Source organism: Phlebotomus papatasi, chromosome 3 (genome assembly GCF_024763615.1).
Source record: "Phlebotomus papatasi isolate M1 chromosome 3, Ppap_2.1, whole genome shotgun sequence".
NCBI lineage: Eukaryota > Metazoa > Arthropoda > Insecta > Diptera > Psychodidae > Phlebotomus > Phlebotomus papatasi.
The window spans coordinates 6,336,029-6,354,206 of record NC_077224.1 but is presented as its reverse complement, the minus strand read 5'-3'; the positions used below and the strand labels follow the sequence as shown (position 1 = coordinate 6,354,206).

Sequence of the window (18,178 nt, the reverse complement as noted above, 5' to 3'; positions counted from 1 at the left end):
AGTTGGCCATTCACCAGTGGCCCTTTTCAGAGAATAAGAAAAATTATTGAAAATATATACTAAATATGGAACAAAATCTATATTACATTTAATGCCATAAAAAATTACAATAATTTACCACAAAGACTAAAATCGAATATTAATAACCAAACTGTAAAACATATTAAGAAATTGCTCAATGAACTTTTGTAAACGTCACTCTGTTAAGCTTGGATTGGTTGCACCTCACGTCACAAAAAAAACTTATTGTAAGTTATATATAGCCTTATGTTTAGGAATTGAATTGAATATTGAAAATAATGAATTGTTCGAAGCTTGAGTCGTCCGAAAGTAGGGCGCTTTCCCCTATTTTATTAATTCAAAAGTAGATTAGAATATTATTGTTTTCAATTTATTTTCTTTATGACAATCACATTGAATGAGCACAAAGTTTAGTATATTATAGCTAACTCTAAAGCGATCTTCAGATTAAGGGTTTAGCCCAGTTCCCGAAGGTCTCAAAATTCTTAATAACAATTATTTTACTGGTTTTTCGGTTTTTCAGAAGGTAATTAATTATTTGCCTTCAATAATCCAATCTTAAGTCCAACTTTTCCAAAAATTCTTGACTGATAAGAAATTAAAGAAGTTAAGCCTTATGGGTAAGTCTTAGGTCTGAAGCCCGTATAATACCTTTCGATAAAGGAACTTTATCCCTTTCGAACCATTAGGGGGAAGCGCGCTACCTTTGGATGATTTATGCTTCGCACAAATCACTTTTTTCAATGTGTTATAAATGGATTTGGGCCACTATAATATTATATTATAAGGAACGTAGAGAAAAAATAGAATTGTCCGAAGCTTGAATTGTCCGAAGGTAGCGCGCTTTCCCCTACTCCAAATAATGTATATGAGTTGTATAAAAATAAATTCTCTAAAATATTCTGAATCATCGAGATCTCAGAAATTTCTTCACTCAGTTAGTAAAAACCAATCCTTAATCGTTAAAGTATTTTCAAGCCAACCTATCGATCATAACACGTCATTGACCTTGAATCATTGTTTCTTACAGTTCCCCAAGGTCGTTAAAGGCTTGGCAGTTGCAAAGAGGGTATTTTTAAAGCGATTTAGGCAATTTTGGTTTATTTAATTATATCTCAAGATTATTTTGTCAGTCAAGTATAAACTGATTAATTCTGGTTATAATTTAATTGATTTTTTAATTACTTTTAAAAATGTTTCTCAATATCCACCGTATCTTTTTCATGGCATCATGAACAGGGTGAATTTTTTCTTCTCAAGGTAACAGTTTTCTTACTGATTCTTCTTTAGAGCATTGAATATTTAATCACATGTGGATACATCTCAATTTAAAACAAAAATATTAAAGTACTCAAATATCTTTGAAAATTGAAAACTTACCTAAAGTTTCCTACAAAATTAGTTGCTGCAACTATTTTCACCCCTATGATGCTGTTGTTGCTTCTTATGTAACTTTTCTTGTCGCCTTGGACGTTAGATGAAAATTTTTGGGATACTTTTAGCGTCTTTTCCTTGCACGTTCCTTCCTCAATACAATATTGAGGCTTCTGGCGTTTCCATCACCATATGGTGCATTTTGTAGCTCTATCTGCTTTTTTTTCTCTGTCCAATAAATTGGCGAAAATTCACACTCTGCCAAAGAAACATATTCGATCGTGAACTTCAGGGAGAGAAGAAGCTGGGTTTTTGCCCTTCCTCCTCCCATCAGAAGGATATTTTGTTTTATTTTGGAACACAGTGTTTCATAGATAGTTGGAATTACCAAAGAGATTTTTCTCGATATCAAAAAGGAGGGTCGAAGGAGAGAATCACAATCAAATGGTTGAATGTTGTTTTTATCTCTACACAATCAGAGTATTGTGGAACATTAGTACACACACTCCTTGGCAATTTTCCCACACACGACTTTTTCACACTCATCCTGCCAAATGATAATTATTAATTGTTCACTCCTTGATTGCTATTTGCTAGTTTAACCATGAAATGATTACTTTTGTGCCGTGATTATATGCTTTTAGGGGTGGTGCCAAAAGGGCAATGAGTGTGGAAGTGAACAGGAAAGTGAATCTTCTGTAAATATATGAAATTATTGCTCCAACTCGCGATCGATTGAAAAGGGTTATCTATCGCGTTACTGAATATTTTATGAGCTTTCGTGATAAAATGATATTAATCTCTGATATTTGTACAAATTAATTGTACAGTTGTAACAGTTAGATTTTGAATTTGAAAAAGAATTTGCTTTGTAAGTTAATGTTTTCTGCAAAATATCCATATTTTCGAAAATATTATAATTTTATTTCTGTCATTTAATAAATAAATAACAAACTTAATAAATCTTAGAAAAAACTAAGTATCATCAGTGCAATAGGAATAACTGCAAAATCGATAATAACGATCTCCCGGTTAATATACTGAAAGCCAAAATCCTGAAGAGCCAAAATCTCGAATTATTAAAAGTGTTACAGCTTATCCCAGGATTACACTTGCGCTTGCTGTAGGCAAAGAGAATTTTTCTATGTTTTGAGAAATTATACCGTACATTATTCTCTGTATAATTTCATCCTTTTAAGGATTTCAACTATTCGGGAATTTAACCCTTTCAGGATTTCGATTTTAGGAATTTTGGGTATTCGGGATTTAGGCTTTTCGGGATTTCCACCGATACGGGATTTTGCGTCTTCGGTAATTTGGGCGACACCGACGATCATTACTCTTTTAGCACAAATAGGTCGTAAATCAGTATAAAAATAGGTTTTAATTCATACTTCTAATGGCAAAAAGAGAAATGAATAGAAAAAACAATTTATTTCTGTAAAATAAAATTCAATTTTCTTGTTTAATTTTTTTTCAATTTTTGGAATATTAATATCCAATTGATGAACAATCCATTAGCCCTTAAAACGTTAGATCGTGTTCAATTACAAATTCAGAAATTAATAATTTATATTTTTTTGTTTAAGGTTTATTACTACACTGAGAAAAAAGAGGGTGCGATTAATTTTTTTCCTCATAACTTTAACACTTTTTAGGTGTAAAAATATATCAACATTTTTAATGTTAATTTTACACCTTTGTAAGGGTAAAATTAACATGAAAAAGTGTAACTTTAACACCTAATACACCTAAAAAGCATAATATTTACCAATAGAATAACTGACGAAGAATAAGTATTACGTAATAGGGAGATGATCTCCTTCCGGGTGCGTCAGGGATGCTGATCCTTTTAGAGACCAAACAACAATGTTTTTTCGCCAAAGCTCACCATTCCTCAACATCCTCCTAATGACCCTTTCCGGAAAATCATTTTTCTTGAGAATCCGCCTTAAGGTATCATCTATATTCACTCCCAATTTTGTGGTAACAGATCGGGCCCTGTTGATTAGATTTTTTCCCACGTTTATGATTGTGCTCCGTGGATGTGCACTATTGTAGTTCAGCATCCTTTTCAGCAACTGGATTTTCGGGTGGAAGGAGTTAAAAAGAGGCACTAGAGCCTCCACATCATCCCTATGTACCGACACCAAGAGATCGTCTACATATTTCCTTACAAATCCAATCCTAAGGGATTGCATGTTTGGTTGTCTCTCAGTAGGAATAGATGAGTACAGGAGGACGAATTTTAGAGACAAAAAATCACGGTTTTGAGTGAGTCAATTTGTAACAAAGAAATTTGTATATGGAAGTCTCTTTAATAAAAATTTTTCCACCTCTTAGCCACTGAAGAAGGCGCACTGTAGCGTCGAAAGCTTTGGCGAAAAAACATTGTTGTTTGGTCTCTAAAATGATCAGCATCCCTGACGCACCCGGAAGGAGATCATCTCCCTATTACATAATATTTACACAGATTTCGGATCAATACTGCAGGGCAAAATAAACATTTCCGGAATGTTATTTTAACTTTTTCGGTTTTCTCTCAGTGAAGGTATTTTGAAATATATTACAATTCTTAATGTTAGAGAAATAATATAGGCATGAGTTGCATACAATAAACCTTCAAATTGTGCGAAATTTCTCTTTGTTTGCAAAGACTTATTTCGTTATTTCTTATCTCGGCTCGAGGTTAATCAACCTTAGGTCCTTGACAGACTTAGGACTTAAGCCAAAAGACGGCTTAGTGGAAAAAGACAGAAATTTGGTTTAACTGTTATTTCGGATATAATTACGCTAAGCTGTCTCTCGGCTAATCCACAAGTATGTCAAGGCCCGGCTAAGAAATGACAATTTAGCTCTTTGCAAACAAAGAAAAAATTCCTATGCAGTAGGACTCATAATATAGTCTCAAAGCCTCCAAAATATCGAAAAAAAACTTTAACAATTCAGTGTGAACGTAAAACTTATAAACTATTTTTTTAATAACTATAAACTTAGAAGAGTTTTAAAAGAGTAACTACAATAAGCAAGGATATCACAAATTTCTGCAACATGGCGCTAAAAGGGATTATACAATTGGAGGTACACTGTTTTATTGATTCGTCCTTTAATGAATCTTTAACCATTTGTGAGAGAAAATCCTAAAATTCTGCATTTTTTTTAAAATAAGGTTTGGTGCACTTTTTCGGATTTTCCATGTATTCAATTTTATTTATATTTTTTTAAGTATATTTTCATCACTTTTCTTAAGAGTAAATGATTGATGTTCTTTAAAATTTCAGCTTTAAGATGAGACCCAAGACCCAACTTTCACTACTGTCAGGACATGTAACTCCGATAATTGCAAAACTCAGATGCCGCGACCGATTCAACTCCGATAAATCCACTTAAAATATAATTTATATTTTTATTTCCATAATTAATCACTTCAGTAACATAATATAACTATTCTACTTTAAGAAAAAAATAAAATTATATTTTTATCGATTTAATAAGTGGGTGAAACAAATATTTTTCAAACTTGTGTCAGCTGGATTGTGTATTAAAAATTTCATTTCCGAGAAAATTTTGCTGTTGAGAGCTTACTTTGAGCTGTGGGGCTACATTGTTATACGTTTCTTTTTGCATATTTCTAATAAAAGCTGGTTTTTAACATGATGTAATTTGGATACACAAAATAATTGTGGATCCAAATAAAATAAATTGAAAGGACTGGCTTTATTTAGAAATAGGCTGAAAAGTCGTATAGTAATCTAGCCCCACAGTTCAAAGTAGCCCCACCTTCCCCTATGTTTGAATTTAGCTGGTAAATACAATTTTCGATTAAAAGAACCATAGTTTTTATAAACTGTAAAAAGTCAAGTACCGTAGACGCAGGTGTCTTTTCTTCCCGGAGGTGACCTTGTCGTCTTACTATTTGTAAGCTTTTCGTTAATTTTAGCTCTTAACCCTTTAAGAATAAGTGGTACACCGGTGACCCAAAAATAAAAAACTTTTTGACTATAGAAGGTTATCTTTTCCTCTAAATAGCCGAAAAATGGTTTTTGTTTTTGGGACACCGGTGTCCCACTGGACCTTAAAGGAACATATTTCATATGTTTTTCAGGAAGAACAAATAATAATCGTGATACAGCAATAAAAAAGGCTCTAACGGAGGCTCTCAGACTATGCTATCTGCTCGCTAAATATGAATTTCATTTTTTTTGTTTTATTTGAACAAGATATTTTTTCTGATACCAGTGTCCCACTGGACCTTAAAGGGTTAAGGATGATCTTCACCGATTCCATCTATCATGTCCGATCGGTGAAAACCCCATCCTTACGTGCTTGAATTAAAGATGAGCTTCCGAACAGAAGAAGGACAGAGTCAACCGCATGTACGGAAAGTCAACTAAATGGTCAGTATCTTGTTCATTAAATAGAAATGCGAGCAGATAGCATTGTCTGAGAGCCTCCGTTAGAACTTTTTTTTACTGCTGTATCACGATTATTATTTGTTCTTCCTGAAAAACATATGAAATAGACAGTGGAAAGGATTATAAATGATCGACCGGAAATCATGTACGGCAAACAAGATGATGAGTATTTCAATAGAGGCTTCGGCAGTGCTTGGTTAAAAGAATGATGCGGCATGGGTGGAAAATCGAGAATAAAGCAAATGAAATTGTTGTGCAATTTTCATCTGAGGCCATTCTCCGCGACTTTTTTTCTCCTCCTGCTTAACCATAGAAAATTTTTGGGCCACAATTCTCACGTTTGCAACCCCCACAGATTTGGATGTGGAGGTTTTAGTGGGTGGGATAAACAATTCAAATAATTTTCTGTGTAAGAGCAATGAAATTCTGTTATCGCACAAAACCTCTATTGTTTCCAATTTCAACTCTATTGTTTGGCCGTAGGAAAATTGTACCAGAACAGAATTCCCCAGGGTACCTTACAGAGAACACCAATTTTGTGCCGCTGAAGAAGAAGACATTCGGCTGTGAATGAGGATTTGAAGTTTGTGGGGTGAAATTTAATAAACTTATAAGCCACTTTATCCTTATTCCTTTTTCTCCCATCTTGCAGCCACTAACTATTAGGGGACTATAAAAGACTGTATAAGGTACAAATGAATCAACCCCGAGAGAAAATCCTATACTTTTCCCCAACTATCTATTCGCCAAATGTTTGTTATATTCTATCACAATGGAAGCATTATTCTCTAACTATAGAGATAATTTTATCCACTATATTCATCCTCCAAATAGTTCTCCCGTAGAGACTGCAAAGGACTAAAATATTTTTGCACATCATCACTCCTTGTGGTTATCGTCAAAATTATAAAGGAAATTTATTCTTTTGAATATAAGACACAGGTTACAATATCTTTATAAAATGTTTAACTCTCGATTCTATGTTATTTTATATGCATTGAGGTTGGTTCAACAAACCGCTTTTTGCCACCTGAGAACAACACTAAACTATGGGGAAGTGGAGTAGTCTTTGGAACATCTAACTAAGGTTTTTGTTTAGGTTACAATTGGTTTACAATGTCACAATTGTAGAATTAAGGTCCAGTTCTATTAATAAATAGGAGAAAAAATTTCAAAGGTATTCCAATTCAAAGGTACCCCACTTTCTCCTATCATGCTTCCCATATTCTTTCTCTAGCGCCTCCTTCTGACCCATTATCTTGTTTATTTTTAAAAGTATTTAGATGAATTTTAGAGAAAACAAAGACGATAAACTATTTTTAAAGATTTTAACAACACTTTTGAAAACCAATAAAAATTTGGTTGTGTGTCTACAAATTATTTCTTTAAATTCTACCGCCTCAAAAGATATACTAGAATATACTACCTTCCATAGATACTTTACTTTATAATATAGGAGTACTATCTTGAATTTTTAAAATTTACTATAATATGGATATTGCATTATAATATCCGGATGGAAAATTCTACAATCCTTCTTTAGATTAACCTCAAGCTTCTCCTAGATTCTAATATCCGAATAGCAGATTTTACTAACCAGATAGTAAATTTTTCTGGCCAGATATTACGTATTAAAATTTTACTTGAAGACAGTAAAATTTAATGGAGGATAGTAATTTGGATAGAAATTACTATCCAATATAGGGTGGAGTAACCACTTATCGCCATGTTCAGGAAAAACGGGAATTAATTTTTTTATAACTTCTCAACCCTTATTACAAAATAACTCAAATTTGACACAAAGTTACTTAAATGTATTGATTGCAGATTCGTGAAAATAATAGGCCTCCAATTTAACCCTGGACTACTTAAAAACTGATTTCTATTAACAATGCAAAAATAACCACTTCGTCGCCACTTTTAATCACTTTTCGCCAGTTTTTTAACCACTTCTCGCCACCCACTTGGAAAGGTTCAAACTCAATTATTTTAATTAATAATTATATATAATTAATTAATTTCCTTTTTAATTAATCAAATATTCAAAAAAAAAGTAAACGGATAGTTCTTTCTCATGAGTTCGAGCACTCCGCAAAGCTAGGACGCTTTGCTTACCCCTTTTTTTTAGATACATTAAATAAATTTCGATATTTTAGCAAAATTTCCAAGAAGTATTCTCTGGGGAACAGGTGGTCCTTCGACCCTATAACTTTTGCTTAAAATAAGAAAATAGGAATCTCTTGGTTAGTGAGGTATTAAACTCGAAGGACTGACCGATCAGCCAGAAAAGTTATTTAGCCATCCATTATATTCGTAATCAAGGTGTCGCCAGACAAACTTTTGCTAAGTTAGGGCCTAATTGGAGAACATAAAATTTTGCGAGGATTAGTTACCTTTTTTTAAATTGTTTTTTTTTGTTGTCCCCCCCCCGTTTAATCCCCTTGCTCAGGTCTTAGGCCTTAGGCCTATTTTGACCGATATCCTGTCCAATAAAAAACTTAAGAAGGATCAAACTCTCAATAACTAAAAAAATTAATAATCAATAAATAACGGAGACGGACTATTTTTAAATTGTATTCATATTAACATTAGAAAATCTCAGGTACATGTAAGCTCTGCACTTTTTGCAATGAAAGCAATTTTCTTGATAAGGAGTGTATCCGGTGTTCGCCAGTAAAGAAGTAGTCACTCTAAGAAGAAAACACTTTTTTGGTCTTGCCCAGAGCTTTCGGTCTCGATATGGACCTTCTTAAATGGCTCGAAAAGGGTATTAAAATTTATTTTGCAACATTTTCTTTCATTTTCTTGTTTTTACAAAGATTATTTTTAGACAATCTCTGCACTCACTCGACTAAATTGTGTTTTCACAGCTTTTCTCAAGTTAGTATTGAGATTATCCAGAAATGACTTTTGCAAAAACAAGAAAATAAAAGAAAATGTTGCAAAATAAATGTTGATGCCCTTTTCCAGCCATTTAAGAAGGTCCATGTGGGGACCGGAAGCTCTGGGCAAGACCAAAAAAGTGTTTTCCTCTTAGGGTGACCACTTCTCCACTGGCGAACACCGGATACACTCTTTATTAAGAAAATCGCGTCAGTTCTCATTGTTAGATTAGAAAGCAATTTTTACTTTAGTTCAACAGCTTATAAAAAGAAAAAGTAATTTTCAAGATAGCAGTGTTTTTTATATTATTATTATTATTTTTGTAGTGGATGAAACCCTCTGGGGGTTCCGCGACGCTGACGGACGCTGGCTTTGAGATTGTGTGGAATGACGAGATATTGTGCAGGAGGCCTTATCTCTTAAAGGTACGTAAGTGGCTACTTAAGTAAGTTTTTTTTTCAAAACTAATTTTGACTAATATGACTTTAATTTAGAATTTCTTTCAAATGTTCTAAAGACCGACATTTTAAAAATCACAATGACCTTGAATCATTCCCTTGAGCAGTTTCTCAAGGTCAGAACGTATTTCTCAATCAACTGACAATTAATGTAATTTCGTTGGTCAATATCGTTAGGGTAGAGTCAGCCCTTTTCCTAGACGTATCCTAGATATATAGATAGATATTGCTTCAAAGTATCTTTATACAAAAATTCATTTTAGTCTGATAAAAATATCACACCTTACGAGGCCCCTAAAGCTTAATGATGGCGAAAAGTACTGACTCTACCCTAATTAATTTTAATCAATTTTGACCGATTTATGAATAGGTATTTTTTTTAATCTGTTTAAAGTCAGTTAAAACATATTTACAAAATGAAAGAGAACTTCGTGGTAAAGTCTTAGATTTTAACATTTCGAACATTTTCCAACAATGGTTCTTCCGATAAAATTCAGTCGATATTATGTTCTTTTCCCAGCTAATTAAGATTCAAATTTGATTGACCACACTGAATTTGCACAATTCCACAAATTTTGAACACTCTTGTGTGTATTTTCGAGTGGTCTTAATAAAAATTTAATTGAAATAAAATAAAACATAGATTAACCACAGCAGAGCTGTAGAAAAAATAGAGTTCTCTTTACTTAAAATTGTTCTGCGAGGCTTATTAAATCAAAATTTACTAAATAAATCTAAATTAGATAAACAATTAAATGGTCTATTCTATTTATTATAATTTACCTCGCCACCATCGTACAGCATTTGCATTAATTTGCACATTTCAAGGTAAATAATCATAGAATAGTGATCAGATAATAATTGAGAGGTTAAATTTTGGTAATTATTAAACGATTTAACATATATCTAAAATGGTTTTTATGATTTTGAGTGCACCTATTTCACTCGACTGGAATTTATGTAATATACTGTTGAAATGGTGCTCAGCAGGAAGTCGAATGGTACTCTCATTGCAATCCACTCTGTGTTGATTATCAAATTTGTAAATTAATCACTTTTAATGTTATTTTAGAGTTAATTTTGAGGTTATATGTACGTGACTGTGGGATTAATAAATATTGTTGCTTAAATGCTGAAATTAATCAATACAGAAATGAGATAGAACACATAAATTTCAACCATAATACCACAAAATCGTCAACTGATTTATTATCGGGATTTTTTATTGCAAAGTTTCTTTTGGTTTGCAGGGCGTTTGAAGTTTTCGTTCTTTTTTTTCTTTTTTAAAGAAAAAATCCACCCACATGTCAAATGTATCGAATTGCTTTTTGGTAAAATTTATATTTTTTGCATATTCACAGACAGTTGCTCCATATTTGTTCTTTTTTTCATATATATATATTCTTTCTGCAAATATCTCTGTGTTACGTGTAAAATATACTTCTCATCCATTTTCTTTAGCGGTGTATGAGGAGACAAAGAGGAAAAGTACAATGTGGAGAGATAGAATGGAAGAAAAACAGAAGGAAATTTATGATGGAACCAAGACTTGTGTACTGTTATTTGTAACTCTTGGCAGAATATGCAGAACTGTTTGGGGTAAGTTTTGTGGTGACTCCAAAGAAGGTACAAAAGCTTTTGCTATATTGTAACTATCCATAAGCTATGAAGCTTGTTTTCTATTGATACCCATGGAAACGCCGTGTTATAAATAAATTCATTTAGTGCGTGCCCGTTTACAATTTATTAGAAATTCATTTGATATTTATTTTTACATGTACACAAGACAGAAAAGAGTGACTCTTTTCTAGTCCCCGTGACTTATGTTTTATATAGTATTACTTGCGGATTTTTATTCAATTTGCGATGATTCTATGTCAAACTAATTCGTACTGCAATATATTGAAATATTTGACTCATTTGAAATTGTACATGATATTTAAAAATGAGATAAATCCATTAAAGAAAAAATGTAGTGATGTGACTTTTTTGATAAAGACATCATTAAGGTAAGTGTAACAAATTTCGGCCAGTTTGCAATTCCGACCACTTTTTTGTACCTCGAATTTCCATGAATTTTTAGTTTTTGTATACTCTACAAATTATAAAATCCAAAAAATAATAAAAATAGTCACTTCAACAAACGAGATGATGTGAAAAAGACACTGGATGAATTCTGGACGGGCAAGAAACTATTAGAATGAAAGTGGTCGAAATAGTCACCAAAGCTATGTCTACATTTTTATTCATTTTAAAATGTATTAAGAATAATTTTAGAAATAATAAAGACGATAAACTGTCTACAAAGTTCTAATTAGCAATACTTGAGAAGAAGTAATTAAAAAAAATCAATTTGTATTAAAAGTATCGCATTTTAAACTTGAGACTTTGGCTCTTGCATGCAACTATGCCGAAATTTGGCACACTTACCCTATATACCTACAATCATTGAAGTAATGAATTAAATTATTATGCTATGTCCTTGTTTTTATTTTTTAATAATATTTGAAGTGCCCAACGATTACACTTAACACTAAATCTACTGATCGTTTTTGGTCGTTTTTCGGTCAAATGACAAACCGAGGTAGGATAGAATACTCAACAAATTTGTCTTGGAAAAGAGCAAAAAATTTAAATTTAAACACTTAAAAATATATTACATGCATATTTAAGGAAATTCATAAAGTTTCATAGTGGCATTGTACCGTTTAAATATGTTTTAATTTTAAACCGATCAATTTGACCGGGTTTTGGTGGGTTTAGTGTTAATAAAGCACTGCGCCCTGGCTTTATGAAATACTTAAACTTATATGTATGTTACAGCGTGTCCTACTCAAAATCTCGAACGCCAAAATTCCGAAAGCGAAAATCCTGAAAACCAAAATCCCGAACGCTAAAATCCCAAATGGGCCAAAATCCTGAAAGCCAAAATCTCGAATTCTTATAATTGTCATACCTTTACTTCCACGGTTGCACCTGCGCTTGCTGGAGGCAAAGGGAAATTTGAAATTTTCTATGTCTTGGGAAATTATTTTAAACATTTTTGTTCGTGTATTATCGTCCTTTTCAGGATTCTGAACTTTCGGAATTTTGGCTTTAGGGATTTTGGCCCTTTCGGAATTTCGGCGGTATTCGGAATTTTGGCTTTGGAGATTTTGACTACCTCAGGTTACAGCACTCATCACGAATTTTATTTTTATTTTATTTATTTAATTTTTGGGTGTTCGCTTGCGTATAGTCTTCCGGAATCGGATTTTTACCGATTTATTACCGTCTGGTACTCTATGAAATCGCTTTATCCCTTTAACGACGAGACACTTTTACGGACTGAAAATCAACAATAAAAATTAAACTGAGAAACATAATCAATGATAAGTCTTACATCTAACCTTGGAAAGTCCAACAGAGTCTGATTCGGTGTATTTTGCGCTTCCATGAACGATAGGAACAAAAATAACCCAAAAATTTAAGTAATTTTTCTGACAATACCAATGAATAATATTTTTCGCTTTAATGAAAAATATTACGTATGAGTTTTGTAGTTTCTATTGCCAAAAGGGTTTTGCTTAAAAAAATTGGAAGTATAAAAAATAAATAAAATCAATTATGAATTTGAGAATTTAAAAATTCGCCATTTTTGAGCTTAAATATTTATTAAATAGCAAATAGCTAGAGACTTGCAAAAAATATTCTAGATTTATTCAACCTTCTACTTTACAATTATGTACAGACATAAGAAAAAATAACTAGGTAATCAGAAAAAAATATTTTTTTTATGGGACACCGGTGTTCCAATCGTCCTTAAAGGGATAAGAATAGAATGTATTAGAATTTATTTTATCTCTTTCTTTTAACCCACTCTTCGTGCGGCCACCGCTGTCTTAGCGTCGAGACCAATCTCCAGGACAAAACGATGGAAAAGCCCCTTCTCAGGTTTTATGTTTTGTAACTCAGCATCGGAATTGCAGTGTTACCAACCGAGGGAGTTGGATAGGTTTGCAGAAACTTCGTATTTTACATTTCGTATTTTACATGTTCGTATTGCACATTTCGTATTGCCGAAACTTCGTATTCTAGTACATTTCGTATTTTACCATTTCGTATTTGACATTTGGTCTTTCATACATTTTGTACAAAAATTGAACATTTCGTCTGTCATACATTTTACACACGAATAATCAACGAATAAAATAATAGAATTGCAGTTTTATGGGGTTAAGGGCGCTATACGCCTCGGGTCTGAGTTTAAAGTCGAACTTCAAGCTCTAATTATCAGTATCGCCTGTTGGGGCTAAAGGAAATTTTCTGTGCTTTGGGAAATTATCAGTAGCGCCTGTTGAGGCTAAGGGAAATTTTCAGTGCTTCGGAAAGTTATCAGTAGCGCCTGTTGAGGCAAAGGTAAATATTCTGTGCATTTAGAAGATATCAGTATCTCCTGTTGGGACAAAGGGAAATTTTCTGTTCTTTGGAAAGTTATCACGTTATCAGTAGCGCCTGTTCAATTTTTCTACAAAATTTATAAAAGACGAAATGTGAAATACGAAATGGTAAAATACAAAATGTACTAGAATACGAAGTTTCCGCAATACGAAATGTGCAATACGAACATGTGAAATACGAAATGTAAAATACGAAGTTTCCATATTCCGTTGGATATGCCCAGACAAAAGAAAGAGACAGGAGTGAAATCGAGCCATAATCGCTATTAGGTGAGATTCTTAACAATCTCACCTACTATAATCCTAACAAAATTTCATGTCGTCCGATCGACCTCAAACTTGGCCAAAATGTGTTTCGCCACTTCCTGATCACGAATATATATGTGGCTATTTTACGTTCCCGGCCGGCCGCTCTTTGGAGCTTAATAGCTCCTAAACTAAAAAAGATATCGACTTGCGGTTTTCGGCAAAGGTTATATATCGGGTGAAAATTGCAACTTGGTGCATAGACCCCCCACCCCCCACCCCTCCTTCCGCCATTTTGAAGACCCCCCTTTTTTTGTTTTCTCAATAGCTCCGCCCCTATGGCATCGAGCGGGCTCAAATTTTAGTATGTTATAGCTGGGCCTTAGAGCTTTCCATCAATACCAAACTTAAGGTCCCCCGACCCCCCTGACCCGAGCTATAAGGGTCCAAAAAAAATTTCTTAAAATGGCCATAACTCCGGTTCTAATCGTCAGAATTTAAAAAGTGAGGGCTTTTTGGAAAGCTCTCGTGAAATGCCACTTCCCATTCTAACATCGCAAGTTCATAAAACCACCGCTAGGGGCGCTATTATTGAAAAGAAAATTTTTAAATCTTATAAGTTAAATAACTCAAAAATTCCTTATGCAATCGGGCTGAAATTTTAGTATGTTGTAGCCGTTGATTATACCTATCAAACAAAAAAAACCTTAAGTCGATCTAAAACCCCTGACCCGAGCTATAAGGGGTCAAAATTCGAACATTGACCGGCCTCTATCTCCGGTTCTAACTAACATAGCGACCTAAATTTTACCTTTTTGGTTTCGTCTCGATGAGCACTTTCAGATGGAAGTTCAAAAAGTCACCATAGGTGGCGCTGTGATAGCGTCAAAATTCATCGAAATTCAAAGTCACTTTTCTCAAAAATGGCATTGTGCAAGTTAATGAAATTTTAGTATGTTGTAGTCCAGTCTAGGACGTTTCCAAAATGGTGCGTATGTGCGCTGTGGTTTCAATAGAACCGGAGATATGAGGGGTCAAAGTTCACGAAATTTAAAAAATCATATCTCCGGTTCTATGTGACAGATTTTGATGAATGAGGGCTTAAACGAAAGATCTCACCAAATGCTACAACTTTCTAGAACATTTGAACTTCGTGGGACCAACACCAGGGGCGCCACAGTCGAAAAACCAATTTCAATATCACATAACCTCAATTATCTCGACTGTCGCTGAACCGATTTTGATGATTACTTCGACACAATTGTAGAACACATTTGTCTCGACATTTCGTCCATGCATCATTTTCCGCTCAGACTACGCTATCACTTCGATTTTGCCGTTTAAGTGTGAAAAAAATGATTTTTCCCATAATAACGCTTTGAAATCACTCAGATGCCAATTTGACTGCCTCTACTCCACCAAGACACTTAAAATAGGGTTTTAAATGGAAAGTCCCACAAAATACAACAATTCTTTGATATAGTTGAAGTTCAACAAATGACTAGTTGGGGCACTCTGGATGAAAAAACGAGTTAAGAAACAAAAAACCTCGCTTATCTTGGCTTCTGAGTAATCGATGAGATCATGTTCTATGGGAAAATTATAGAGAACATTCTGGTCTACATTTCACCCATATATCACTTTTCTGCCAGTTCATCCAAATCCTTGATATTTTGGTTTAAATACAACATTTGCATAATTTCACGAATTTGATTCAAGATAACTGAATGGCGTCTCCCAACTTCAGCTCTAAATCGAATTTGCATGCACTCCGAGTTAGCTCACGTTAAGAATCTCACCTACATAAGCCGGTTAGGATTATCTGTCCCTTTGATTCCCTATTACTTTATGTTGTTAAAAGATTATGTTTATGAAAGATTATCAAACCGAATACGGTAATTGTATTACGGTATAGTAATACGATAATTGAATTCTTAATGGAATTATTATAGAAATACAGTAAAGCATTTGACTGTCAATGTGATTCTGCCTTTAATGTAAAAAACTGACTTATAATAAATAATAATAATAACCATTTTCGGATTGTTGTACGGTTTGGTACGGTTTTGAGACTAAAGGTTTGGCCTAGTTCTAAGAAATTCTTTATTTGTAAATAACCTTAATTACACAATGTGATAGATTCTTTCTTTTTCGAAAAATCCTCTTGTTAAGAAATTAGAGAAGAAAACTGAAGTGCATAGATCTTATGGCCTCTACACATCATAAAAAGCTTTCGTCAATATTTAGCTAGAAACAAATTGTTTACGCTTTTGCTATTGTTAAAATTTCTTCAATAATTCTAAATACCGGACATATTTTTTTTAGTCTGCAGATAATATGTAGGAAGATAGTTTAAGGACTTGTTGGTTAATCGTTTCCCATAATCAAAAATATGTCCCTATTAGTAGTAAATTTCTTTAATTTATTAGTATAACAAACCAGTAATCTAAAAGAATGACTTATATATAATTACTCTGCGGATTTGTGTAGTACGTTGCAATCGTTTAAGCACATGTTACACCTCAAGGTGCAATCCAGTGGTGTTCCAAAGCAAATTGTATGTTGCACAGAAAACGAGAAAATTTACGTATTTTCACTCTGCTCCTGGCTCCAACTCACATCCACTACGGAAGCAATTACACTTAAATTACACGAAAAGGATGGTATGGGCGGTTGGAAAATTGAAAAATTATTGTGGTTTAGCAATTTATATCAATATACATTCATTAATTCACTGCACATGGCCCATGAATATTTTTAATATTGATTTTGTCTATGCAAAGTGTTCGGAGCATTTGGAGTGGTTATAGGGGGCATGGAGGAGAAGAAAAAAATCATTGAAAAGGGTTATTTCACTAATGGATTCTAATTGCTCCTCTCTATGTAATTTACGTGGCAATTTCCATTAATAGGTAGATGATGAACGTAATGAATATGTTTGCAGAAGTTATTCACAAACAGATTGGTTAATTTGACTTTTAATATTAATTTTTCAATTACTAAAAATTAGTTACAAATAGTGATAACGGAAATTTATTCATCGCCAGATTTATAAATGCAAATTGCTGGATGGTATTTAATATCATGTAACACAATGATTAGATTAATAACTCGTTGTTGATAGACAAAAATAGTAATGAAGACTAATGAAGAATAATAAGAATCAGTAAGTGGAAACTAAACTCTGACAAAAGTTTTTTAAAATGATTTTTGTCAATTGTCAAACAATAAATTATTCCATTAATATTATTGAATTGAATTACGACTGTTTTGTATAAAATTGCTTAATATTTTGAGTCGATACATTTATTTTTGTTTCCATTCTAATAAATTATTCAATAGAATTTAACGAATTAAAATTTAATTATTGCAATCGGACTAGGGTGAAGGTATCCAATATTCAAAACATTTATTGACATCATTTGCTATTTCAATCTACTTAGACTATCTTTTCAGTGATTTTTTTTGGAGAACAGAAATAGTTTATTTATTTATTTTTAGTAAGAATAAAAAAAGGAAAGTGCAATATTTCTTTTAAATACAATAAATAATGCGAAAATGTGTGAAAGGTAATATTCTTCGAATATTTGCAATATTCGGAATATAGGTAAAACAGTTGGAGATGTAGACTTCGGATCTTCGGTGACCCTGCATAGAAATCTATATTTTAAAACAAAAAAAAATATTTTTTTAATGTTATATCTAACGCCCGTTTATCATATAATTAAGAATATTATAAATAGAACTATAACCTAATTTAATTTGAATATATTTTGCATAAGTTAACCAAGTGAGGAGCTTAATATTCGCTAACGATTCCTATTTAGGGTTAAGTGGGGATACATTGATATACATTTTTTTGCATTTTTTTAAATGAAGCTGAGCCTTATAATTATTTCTTTTAGGTCCACAATTATTTTGAAGAACTAACTTTAATACATTAAACATTAAATCAATCAAAGAGGACGAAAGGCGATTCCAAATCATTCGAAAGATTGTAATTGACCCACTGAGGAAGACCCATACCGAGGGTTGAAAGCTTTGGAGAAAAATTTAGTCTCTGGTTTGAGAAGAAGACAATCCTCTGACGAACACCGGAAGAAACTGAAGAGAATATACAACTGCGTCAGATACAGTATTCGAAGGTAGGTTTAGTGTTTAATGAAGTCTGTACTAGTTAGTACAACTAAGTGTTATATAAAATTTCAAGATAATTTTCCGAGTTTTGGAGATAATGCTTAAAGTCAAAATGTAAAAAAATATCAAAGGCATGCAGGATCTTCCCTACTGAACCTTAAAAACGAATGAGAAATTAATTATATTCATAGTAAGGGTCAGAAGC

At 32.9% G+C, this 18,178-nt stretch overlaps 1 protein-coding gene across 2 annotated transcripts in view; it reads right to left on the bottom strand.

Moving 5' to 3' along the window:
- Positions 1-18,178, bottom strand: part of LOC129806582 (protein amalgam) — a 189,050-nt gene that overhangs the window by 166,937 nt on the left and 3,935 nt on the right. For both annotated transcript variants that reach the window (XM_055855274.1, XM_055855275.1), the window contains exon 2: positions 1,402-1,653. The gene's annotated coding sequence lies outside the window, so the exon portion shown is untranslated. The remainder of the gene's footprint in view (positions 1-1,401; positions 1,654-18,178) is intronic.